The sequence below is a fragment of the Sorex fumeus genome, unplaced genomic scaffold (genome assembly GCF_029834395.1).
Source record: "Sorex fumeus unplaced genomic scaffold, SorFum_2.1 ptg000050l, whole genome shotgun sequence".
In the NCBI taxonomy this organism is placed as follows: domain Eukaryota; kingdom Metazoa; phylum Chordata; class Mammalia; order Eulipotyphla; family Soricidae; genus Sorex; species Sorex fumeus.
The window spans coordinates 8,874,606-8,886,707 of NW_026606107.1; positions in this window are offsets into that span (position 1 = coordinate 8,874,606).

The window sequence follows — 12,102 nt, forward strand, 5'->3', positions numbered from 1 at the left end:
TACAAGATGCATTTTTTAAAATACATTTTTGCAACGTGATTTGGAAAATTGTTGCTGATGGGGTTTTATACATAACGCTTTACCACCTTTCAGTACCACTTCATCCTCCAGATTTACCACTTCTCTCCACCATAGAAGTCACCTCTCCCTGTCCTATAGCCCAGGCCACTCAAGTAGGAAATTTTCTACTGAATACTAGTTCTTTGTTTATTTGCCTGGGTATTTGTTATTCAACCATTATGTTTCATTATATCTTGCATCAGAGAAAGAGAGCGAGAGAGCATTTTGTTGTCAATTCCACTGACTAACTTCACTCAGCTGGATAATATTCAACTCCTTCCCTGTGGCAGCAAATTTAATGACTTTATCTTTTCTTATAGCCTAACAATGTTCTATTGTGTCTTTGACTTTGCACCACAATTTCTTTATCCAATCATCTATTCTTGGACACTTGGATTGTTTTCAGGTCTTGGCTATTGTAAATAGTGCTGCAAGGGACATAAGTGTGAAAATGTCTTTTCTCCATTTTTGTTTTGGGCACCTTAGGGAATATTTAGGAATTTTCCTACTGTTTTCCAGGAAGGTTGGACCAGTCAACATTCTTACCAATGGTGAATGAGAGTCTGTTTCTCCCTGAATCCATACCAGCACTGGTTGTTCTTGCTCTTTATGATGTGTGCCAGTCTCTGTGGAATGATATGGTATCACATTGTTTTGATTTGCATCTTCTTGATGATTAGTGATGCAGAGCATTTTTTTCATGTATCTCTTGGCTGGGCTGGAGCGATAGCACAGCCGGTAGGGCGTTTGCCTTGCACGCGGCCAACCTGGTCGACCCAAGTTTGGTTCCTCCGCTCCTCTCAGAGAGCCTGGCAAGCTACCGAGAGTATCTCGTCCACAAGACAAAGCCTGGCAAGCTACCCGTGACATATTCGATATGCCAAATACAGTAACAACAAGTCTCATAATGTTACTGGACCCGCTCGAGCAAATTGATGAGCAATGGAAGGACAGTGAGAGTGACAGCATCTCTTAGCCATTTGTATTTGTTTTTTGAGGATGTTTCTGTTCATCTGTTCTCCCCATTTTTTTTCTTTCTGGGCCACACCCGGAAATGCACAGGAGTTACTCCTGGCTTTGATCATGATCAAGATCACGATCATCCTGTTGTTCTTTGATTGCCTCGAGCAGGCCCCAGTAATGTTTCCTTCGTCCTAGCCCTGAGATTTTAAAAAGTTCCTTATTCAAGGCTCTTTCAGAGTTAGGAGAGTGAGACCCATCATTGTTACTGGTATTTGGCAAATTGGGTACGCCATGGGGAGTTTGCCAGACTCTGGCGTGTGGACAGGTTACATAAGGTAGCCTGCTAGGTTGTCCAAAGTAAGAATAAAATAATAAGATATCTGGGAGCTGGGTTTTATAGTCTCTGGGTCTTGGCTGTTGATGGGATTACACGACACCAGGGGGCCAGTTGGTGGGTGTGACCCCTGCCTACTGGAAAATGGAGGATCTGGGTGAAGGATGCTCAGCCCCGATCGGAGCAGGCTTGGAGATCTCAGCCCAGGGACCTGTATAATCCCATCAATGGCCAAGACCTAGAGACTATAAAACCCAGCTCCTGGAAGAGAACAGCGCAGAGTCTCCTGCCCCCATGCCTGGCTGTCCTCCCTAGGGCCCCTTGGAGCGAGGCGGGTTGAGTTTCCATCCCCACCCCGAGCAGAGCTCTGGCAGCCAAAGACCTCTAGAACTAGCCACAACCATGCTGAGACCACTCTCCACTCGCATGAAGATACCGGCAGAGGAACAAAGGCATGTGGGTCCCGGGGCTGAGATCCTGGCATTGAACTCAGGAATTATTCCTGGCAGTACTCAGGAGACCATATGGCATGCAGGGAATCAAACCCAGGTTGGCTGTATTCAAGGCAAATGCCCTGCCCACTGTACTATCGCGCCAGCCCCATCCGCATTTTTTAATCGAGTTGAATGTTAATTTCTTGTAAAGCTCTAACAATAACTTGCATATTTTGATATTAATCCCTTATCAGCTGAGTGTTAGGTCAATAATTTCTCAAATGCCATGGGATATTTTTGCATTCTGGTGATCGTTTCCTCTGAATAAAGATTGTTCTGAATTTAATGTAGTACCATTTATTTATCTTAGGATCCATTTGCTTAGTTACTGGTGTTTCATACTTGAAGATAGATGACTTTAGCTTCAGTGTCATGCAGAGATCTGCCTAAGTTTTCCTCTATGCACCTTATTGATCCAGGTCTGATATAAAGGTCTTTAATTCATTTTAATTTGGCTTTTTTGCATGAGATTAAGAGTCTCCTTCCTCTTCCTTTTCCTTTTCCTCTTCCTCCTCCTCCTCCTCATCATCTTCTTCTTCTTCTTCTTCTTCTTCTTCTTCTTCTTCTTCTTCTTCTTCTTCTTCTTCTTCTTCTTCTTCTTCTTCTTCTTCTTCTCCTCCTCCTCCTCCTCCTCCTCCTCCTCCTCCTCCTCCTCCTCCTCCTCCTCCTTCTCCTCCTCCTCCTCCTCCATCTTTCTCTTTTATCAATGATTAACTGATCATATACCCGAAGTTTTATCTCAGGGTATTCAAACGTATTCCATCTATTTAAGGGTCTTTCTTTATTTAATTAATATTTTAATTACTACTGCTTTGTAGTACAGTTTGAAGTTGGGGAATGTCAGCCTCACATCTTCTTTTTCTCAAGGATATCTTTAGCTATTGGGGGTTTATTATTCACTCTGAATTTAGAGGGGCATAATGTTGATCTATATTTTGAAAAATGTTATTGATGTCTTATAGGAATTGTATTGAATCTGTAGAATGATTTGGGAATATTTTCCTTTATATTAAATTAATCCTACAACCCATGAGCATTTTGTTCACTATAGTAAAACTGTCGGGAATGTTTGAAAATAATATGGAAAATTTATAGCTGTAAGGTTATAAAGTAATAAAATTGGTGCAAGCAGCTAGGTGTGGGGGTATTTATGTATCTGTAATGTATTTTTGGGAAATAATAAAAAATTGAAAGGAGAATATCCAGCACAGAATTAGCCGAAAGGCATAAAAATCACATCCCTTCCACACATACAAATCCAAAACTCTTTGAAGAACAGAAAATGACATACCACCAAAATGCAGAAATCTAAGTCCCCACCCAGAAAAGGGCTTACCTCTCAGCAAAAGAAAAGCTACAGAAGAAACTATGAGATTATGAAGAGCCCTCAACAGTGCAAGATCAAGAAGAAATCAACAAAGCGAGGCTTTCCTGTGACAGCAACCAGATAAACTTTTAAGTATGCAAAACTCCAGGAAACAAAAATACACCCATTTGAAAAAATTGTAAAAAATTGCATAAAAGGCTTTTCCTGAAAGTCATCTGGGGCTTGCTCTTCAGTTCCATAAATTAATAGCATGTAGCTTGCTTCTATCTATATTTCTTTTCTTGCCTATTTCCACACTGGAGAAAGCCTGTACCTGTATCTCTTTCAAAAACAGGTCTTTTGTTTGTTTGTTTGGTTTTTAATTTTTATTAGTGAGACACCATGAAGTACAGTCTTAGACTTACAAATTTTGTGCTTGGGTTTCAATTATACAATGATCAAATACCCAACCATCCATCAGTGCCCATTTCCCACCACCACGGATTCCAGTATACCTCCCACCCCCATCCTCCCCATCCCACCATGTCTCTGTGTCAAAGCATTCCCCTCTGCTCTCTCTCTCTCGTTTTGGGTGTTGTGGTTTGCAAAAGAGGCATTGAGTGGCAATCATGTTTGTACTATAGTCTACTTTCAGCATGCTTCTCCCATCCTGTGAGAATCCTCCCAACACGCTTTATTTGGTTTTCCTTTCTCTATCTGAGCTCCCTTTTTCCCTAGAGTGTGTGGCTGACCGCCAAGCCATGGAGCAAAACTCCTGGTACTAGTCTCGTCCAATCTTCAGTGTTACTCTCCTATTTTGTTACTTTATGTTCCCCAGATGAATGCAATATTTCTATGTCTATCCCTCTCTTTCTGAGTGATTTTCCGGGCTGGAGCGATAGCACAGCGGGTAGGGCGTCTGCTTTGCACGCAGCCAACATGGCCGACCCGAGTTCGATTCCTCCACCCCTCTCGGAGAGCCCGGCAAGATACCGAGAGTATTCGATATGCCAGACACAGTAACAACAAAGTCTCCAATGGAGACGTTACTGGGCCCGCTTGAACAAATCAATGATCAACGGGAGGGCCTTTACTTTACTTTTTACTTTATGATATTTTCCATGTAGTACCACTTGTATGTAAATTTCATCACTTCATCTTTTCTAACAGCTACATAGTACTCTATTGTGTAGATGTACCAAAGTTTCTTCAACCAGTCACGTGTTCTCGGGCACTCAGGTTTTTTTCCAGATTCTGGCTATTGTAAAGAATGCTGCAATGAACAAACAAGTGCAGATGTCACTTCGACTATACTTTTTTGTCTCTCCGTGGTATATTCCCAGAAGTGGTATTGCTGGGTCAAATGGGAGCTCAATTTCTAATTTTTTGAGAATCATCCATACTGTTTTCCAAAAGGGCTGAACTAGTCGGCATTCCCACTAGCAGTGAAGGAGGGTCCCATTCTTGCCACATCCGCGCCAGCATAAGTTGCTTTTGTTCTTTTGGATGTAGGCCAGTCTCTGAGGTGTGAGATGGTATCTCATTGTAGTTTTGATCTGCATATCCCTGATGATTAATGATGTAGAGCATTGTCTCATGTGACTTTTTGCCATTTGGATTTGTTCTTTGAGAAAGTTTCTGTGCATTGCATTGGCCCATTTTTTATGGGGTTGGATGTTTTCTTCTTGTGGAGTTCAACCAGTACTTTATATATCCTTGATATCAACCCCTTGTCAGATGTGTATTCAGCGAATATTCTATCCCATTCTGTAGACTGTCTTTGTATTTTGCTCACTGTTTCGTTTTTTTTTTTTGCTCACTGTTTCTTTTGAGGTGCAGAAGCTTCTTAGTTTAAGATATTCCCATTTGTCTATCTCTAAAACAGGATTGTTTTTGAGAATCATCAATAGTGTTTTCCAGAAAGACTGAACCAGTTAACATTCCCGCCATCGGTGAAGGAGGAAAAAATTAGAAATTGAGCTCCCATTTGACCCAGCAATACCACTCCTGGGAATATATCCCAGAGAGGCAAAAAAGTATAGTCGAAGTGACACCTGCACTTGTTTGTTCATTGCAGCACTCTTTACAATAGCCAGAATCTGGAAAAAACCTGAGTGCCCAACATCAGATGACTGGTTGAAGAAACTTTGGTACATCTACACAATGGAATACTATGTAGCTGTTAGAAAAGATGAAGTAATGAAATCTACATACAAGTGCTACTACATGGAAAGTATCATGCTATATGAAATGAGTCAGAGAAGGATATACATAGAAATATTGCATTCATCTAGGGAACATAAAGCAACAAAATAGGAGACTAACACCCAAGAGTGGACGAGATTAGTACCAAGAGTTTTGCTCCATGGCTTGGAGGCCAGCCACACACTCTAGGGAAAAAGGGAGCTCAGATAAAGAAAGGAACACCAAATAAAGGGTGTTTGGAGGATCCTCCCAGGATGGGAGAAGCATGCTGAAAATAGACTATAGTACAAACATGATTTCCACTCAGTTCCTCTTTTGCAAACCACAACACCCAAAAGGAGAGAGAGAACAAAAGGGAATACCCTGCCACAGAGGCAGGGTGGGATGGGGGGATGGGGGGTGAGAGGTATACTGGGACCCGTGGTGGTGGAAAATGGGCACTGGTGGAGGGATGGGTGTTTGATCATTGTACAATTGAAACCCAAGCACAAAAATTTGTAAATCTACAACTGTACCTAATGGTGTTTCACTAACAAAAATTTTAAAAAATGTAAATGATGGAGAATAGACACTGGTGGAGGGATGGGTACTGGATCATTGTATAACTGAAACCCAAGCACAAAAATTGGTAAGCCTAGAACTGTCCCTCATGGTGTTTCACTAATAAAAATAACAAAGACAGGCTTGTTTCTTTCCTGCCTTCACATCTTTCTATGTTTCAAAACTATCTTGTTTCAATAGTTTCCCTCCTCCTGAAATTCTTTTCTATGAGTGAAAGACAACTGACCCACAATGCCTGTGCTGAAGTTCTGATTTACCTGATCTTGGCCCGGCACTTACCTCAGTGCTGGTGGTTGAGGTGAATGGAGCAGAAAGGTAAAAATACTTATATCTGGTCTAACTCTTTTGCTCCTTGCTTTACCAAGCCACTGGTATCAAAATTCTGCCTATAAAGTTAAAAATAAAAATAAAAAATACTGAAATGTGAGAGGTAAATAAATAAGAGAAAATAAGCTGTGCAGTGGGTTTGGTCCCCAGTACAGAAAGAAAGAAAGAAAGAAAGAAAGAAAGAAAGAAAGAAAGAAAGAAAGAGAGAGAGAGAGAAAGGAAGGAAGGAAGGAAGGAAGGAAGAAAGAAAGAAAGAAAGAAAGAAAGAAAGAAAGAAAGAAAGAAAGAAAGAAAGAAAGAAAGAGGGGCTGGAGCGATAGCACATCGGGTAGTGCATTGGCCTCGCACGCAGCCAACATGGCCGACCCAGGTTCGATTCCCAGCATCCCATATGGTCCCCTGAGCACCGCCAGGAGTAATTCCTGAGTGCATGAGCCAGGAGTAACCCCTGAGCATCGCCAGGTGTGACCCAAAAAGAAAAAAAAAAGAGTCAGCCCTGGGCACTAAGGCTGTTTCCCCAAAACTACAATTTAAAAATAAAATATTTAAAAATAAAATTTAAAAAAAGAAAGAAAGAAAGAAAGGAAGAAAGGAAGAAAGAAAGAAAGAAAGAAAGAAAGAAAGAAAGAAAGAAAGAAAGAAAGAAAGAAGGACCTGGTCCAAAATGAGGACTCAGGCGTTACAATTTTAAGGAAGAGAGAAATGTAACCGTAATTCAAAGAAAGAGATGACATTAGATGACTCAAAGAGTGTGTGGGGCAGGATATTACAGGAAGATTTCTTGTATAATATTGTTGAGTATGGATCTTTATATACTCCTGTTATTAAAAAATCTTCCTCCTCTAAAATTCAATAGTGGAAGGGGGGTGGTTCTGGCTCATCCTTCACACCCTACCAAGGTCATGAGTTGCCGCCTATGAGCAGCTTTCCAGGCACGGCCATGGCTCCAGAGGCAAAAGGACTTAATTCAGATCCCGGCAGCTTGTGGCAGAAAAGTGAATGGAATATGCGTAAAACTGCCTCTCCAGGAGGGAAAGGGTGTCTCTCCCTTCCGCCTTTTTCCTCTCCGGCAGTAAGGTGGCTGCTGCCTCAGAGCTTATTGGAAAGCCAGGTATGAGTCAGTGGTGACAGGGCAACTGCAGTCTCATGGGAAGGGGGGCCGGTACCAGCTCATCCTTCACACCCTACCGAGGTCACGAGTTGCCCCCCACGAGCGGCACTCTGGCACGGCCATGGCTCCAGAGTCATAGAAACCAATCTCATAATTATCTGGCTCTTCGCAGATATTCCTCCAGACTTAATTAGTAAAATATTCAGAAATCCAAAATCATTTGGTTCTCATAAACAGCTAGAGAAAACAAATTATTTAACAATGCCTTTTCAGCAGTTCTGATTGTTGGGTGGAAACTCTCAAAAATAATGGTGCACCTTTTGTCGAAATAATGAATGTAATCAAAGTAGAGAGAGAGTTAAGTAGAAATCATCTGCCTCACAGGCATTGGGAGTGGTGGGAGGGGGGTATATTGGGGTTCTTGGTGGTGAAAAATATGTACTGGCAAAGGGAAAGGTGTTTGATCATTGTATGACCGAGACTTAAACCTGAAAGCTTTGTAACTTTTCCCAAAGTGATTCAATAAATAAATATAACAAAAAAATAAAAATAAAATAAAATTCAATAGCATTTTTCCAAGATATCCAGAGGCCTTTTCCAACATGTGTTACCTTGGCATGTAAAGCAATATCAACAGAAGTCTAGTGTACTTTAAAAGAAACAATTTTCATTCCATTAGAGAATGAATATTGCCTGTATTTTAAAATAGAAATAAAATTTCTAGAGTATCTGATTTTGTCATATGAACCAGCTATTCCCTTCACATAAAACTCTCTTCTCACTCCTTGACATTAAGCCAACATCACATTTTTCAGTTCAGATCACAAAATATCCATTGGTGTGATTCATTTTGGAGTTCAGAATCATGTAAATTACACAGATAATTAAATTTTGTTTTCTTCTACCAGTCTGTCCGATGTTAATTTTCTTGCCCAAGCATTCCCAAAGAATATCAATATTTAAAAGGGAAATTTACCCCTGTACCACTATGCTATCTGGGACTTTATTTTTTTTTTAAAAAATGAAATGGACATATATTATTTGGTAATCCAGTTTGCATTTGCTTCTGTGGAATGAATGTGTAAACCAGTTCACATCACTCTGTCATCAAAGAGAGTAGCTGTCACAAAGAATAGCCATCACAGTGTGCATTCCCACCCGAGATGTCTGAGTGCTATTATTCCACCATTATTTTCTTTCAGGACAAATTCCGTATTCCATACTTGCTAGTAACATTACTAGCTAGGCCTTTGCAAAATCTAATGTATTTCCACCAGTCATTTTACTATGACTTAAATTTTTTATTTTATTTTACTGTAATTTCTTTTCCGATATTAGGATCAAATCCAGGATTCAAGTATGAAATTTCCAGTGTATGGAAGGACTCTTTTGGTGGAGGGGCCTTTGGGAAACACCAAGCAATGCTTATGGCTTACTGCTGACACTCTGCTCAAGGATCACTCCCTGTATTGTTTATGGGATCATCTGCAGTGCTAGAGATAAAACCTACTTAGCCACTTTGGGCCACACACAAGGAAAGCATGTTACCTGTTGTACTATCTCTTTGTCCACTGGAATGAAGATTTTTAAGTCTAAATCTTATTATGCATTTCCTTTGTCTATTTGATTTAACTTATTAATTTTTCACCATATTCTGTGGTTCTCAGGGATTACTCCTAGGATTACATTGAGATATCACTCCTGGGAGGACTCAGAGGACTCACCAATATGACAAAAACATATGGTGTGTCAGGGATCAAACCCAAGTCATCCTTTCAAGGCAAGCACCTTAATCACTGTGCTATTGCTATGACTCCCCTTTTGTTTATTTTATATAAAGTTGGAAAGCAAAATGCTTACATATCACTTTTAAAGGCCAGATTGCAAAATCACCAATTTTCTAGTTTCCTCTTCCGAAATGGTCAGTTAAAGTTATAAATCTTAGTTACACAATAAAGTTTCCTTCTAAATATCAAAGTCCTTAAGATAGCAATCATGTAGAACTGCTTCATGGCTCACTGCCAGCTTTGTTTCACTTAATCTTCCTCCTTCCCTGATTATGTTGCTCAGGGTAACTGATCCACAAAATATAAAGGAGCTTCACTTTGGAATAAAGTTGACTCTGTAAGTGTTTTCCAGTTGCTTAATCCCAAGCAAAGACAGTATCCTCACCCAATTATTTACCCCGATTTAGTCACTCAAAATTGGTCCATCTATTTTTTTCTTTTGGGGTCACACCCAGCGATGCTCAGAGGTAATTCCTGGCTCTGCACTCAGGAATTATTCCTGGCGGTGCTTGGGTGACCAGATGGGGTGCTGGCGATCGAACCCAAGTTGACCACTTGCAAGGCAAACACACTACCTGCTCTGCTATCGTTTCAGCCCTGGTCCATCTATTTTTGTAGCAAATTACTTGATAGATTATTTTTAAGCTGGAGTGAGAACACAGCGGGTAGAACGTTTGCTTTGCACCTGGCCAATCCGGGTTCGATTCCTCTGCCCCTCTCGGAGAGTCCGGCAACCTACCTAGAGTATCCTGCCTGCATGGCAGAGCCTGGTAAGCTCCCCGTGGCATATTCAATATGACAAAAACAGTAACAAATCTCACAGTGGAGATGTTTTTGGTGCCTGCTCAAGCAAATCAATGAAAAATAGGATGACAGTGCTACAGTGCTATTTTTTATTTTCTTTTTGGGTCACACCCAGCGATGCACAGGGGTTACTCCTGTTTCATGCACTCAAGAATTACTCCTGACAGTGCTCAGGGGACCATATGAAATGCTAGGAATTGAAGCCGGTTCGGCCACATGCAAGGCAAATGCCCTACCCGCTGTGCTATCGCTCCAGCCCTACAGTGCTATTATTTTTAAGTGGTAGAATTTTCAATAATTTCTTTAATATCCATATTAACATGTCTCACTACAAAAATTAACTATATGAAAAAGCAAAGAACTTTAAAAGTATTTTCCAAACACTTTATATAAATAACCAACAAGAATATGTAAAGGTACCCAGTGTGACTAAATATCAAGGAAATGTAAGTGAAAACTTTAACCGGATAGCATCTCTAAAACGTTGGACTAGCTATCAAACAGTAGGAAATGACAAGTATTGGATTTAGATAAATTGGAAAACATGCATTGTGTTGACAGAAATGTAAAATTTGGGCATCTGCTATGGAAAACAGCATTGAGGTTTCAGAAAATTTTATGAAATGATTATATTGTGGGATAATTCTACGTTAATGGTTTTGGATTAAAGCAAGAACTTGAAAGGATATTTGCACACTCATATTTATTGCAGTATTATTCACTATAACCAAGAGACAGAACTACCCAAATACCTATCAGCAGACAAACAGGTAAATAAATTGTAATATATATATACTTAATGGAATATTATTTCGTGACAAAGTTGAAGGAAATATTATCACCTCTTATAGCATGGATGAACCTTAAGTTATGTGAACTATGTGAACCAACCCTGAATCAAAATGTCAAATGCTATATAATTTCACTTAAATGAACTATCTAAAATAGTAAAATTTATGGTAACAGGAAATAGAAAGATGAATATCATGGGTTAAGAGGAATGCAAAATAGAAATTTTTTCAATGGGCATAAAATATAATTTTTAAAGATGAAAACATTCTATATATAGCATGACAATGTGAATATAGTTGGCACATTGAACTGTACATTTAAAATGTCTAAGATTGCAGGTCTGAGATAATTTTTTAAATTTTAATCACAATATTACTTTTTTTACTATTTTAAATGAATAAGAAACAATGGTAGCTTGAAAAGCACTTGTGTGTAGGGGCTTATTTGCATACAAGCTTGGAATATTACCATGGTATGAATGAGCACAATCTAGTGGACTGTGGAGGACCACATCTCAATGCACAGGTAACCTGATACCAGAAAACTAATGATCAGCCAACCAGAATTCAATCACAGACATATTCTTGAGAAATGGCAACATTCAGCTAAGATGGAATAATCCAGTTGAAAGTAGATGAAGTTGTCACCTGTCTACACCATTTTTTGACAAAATAGTTGTCCTGAGAGAGGGGGAAAGGGCGGAGATACAACCAAAAGCACTCAAAATTCTTTGATTAGGAGATAATAATCAAGAATTTATATATGTTTTGTCTATGTGTTTATACCCACAATAGTGTTCTATCATACATTTACATCTCTATTTCTTTAGTTTTAGTGTTTATTGCGGGCATATATATTGTATGCGTTTATTATAATGTTGAGAAAACACAGAGATAAGCACTGATCTATTTTGTGTACAACAAGGATTATTTCCTTAGGATGAACTGTTGGGCATAAAGTATCTGAATAAAAGGTATATAAGTTACTTAGATGTTTTCACAGCATTCATTCAATTCTGTTTAACATGAAGGTGGGGATTGTCACATATTTCCTTTTCACACCTAGTCACAAAGTTCTAGCAAGTGTTTGAAATATGGCAGTGTAAATGTGTAAGTCATTTTATTAACCACCTTATTGGGCAGAGTAAAAAGAAATCCATTATGTAAATTTTATTGGATAAATTCTAATTTTTCTCCCTAAATTCAGTAAAGACTTTATTTTTAGGGAAAGACAAAATAGGAGAATTTAAGGCAGGGAAGCTCCCAGATTATGGAAGGGGTCTTCTAAAATGGGATTCCAGAAAAAGGCTGATGCCTTCCCCCTTTGATACATTTTTAACAAAACCTGCAGCAAGTATC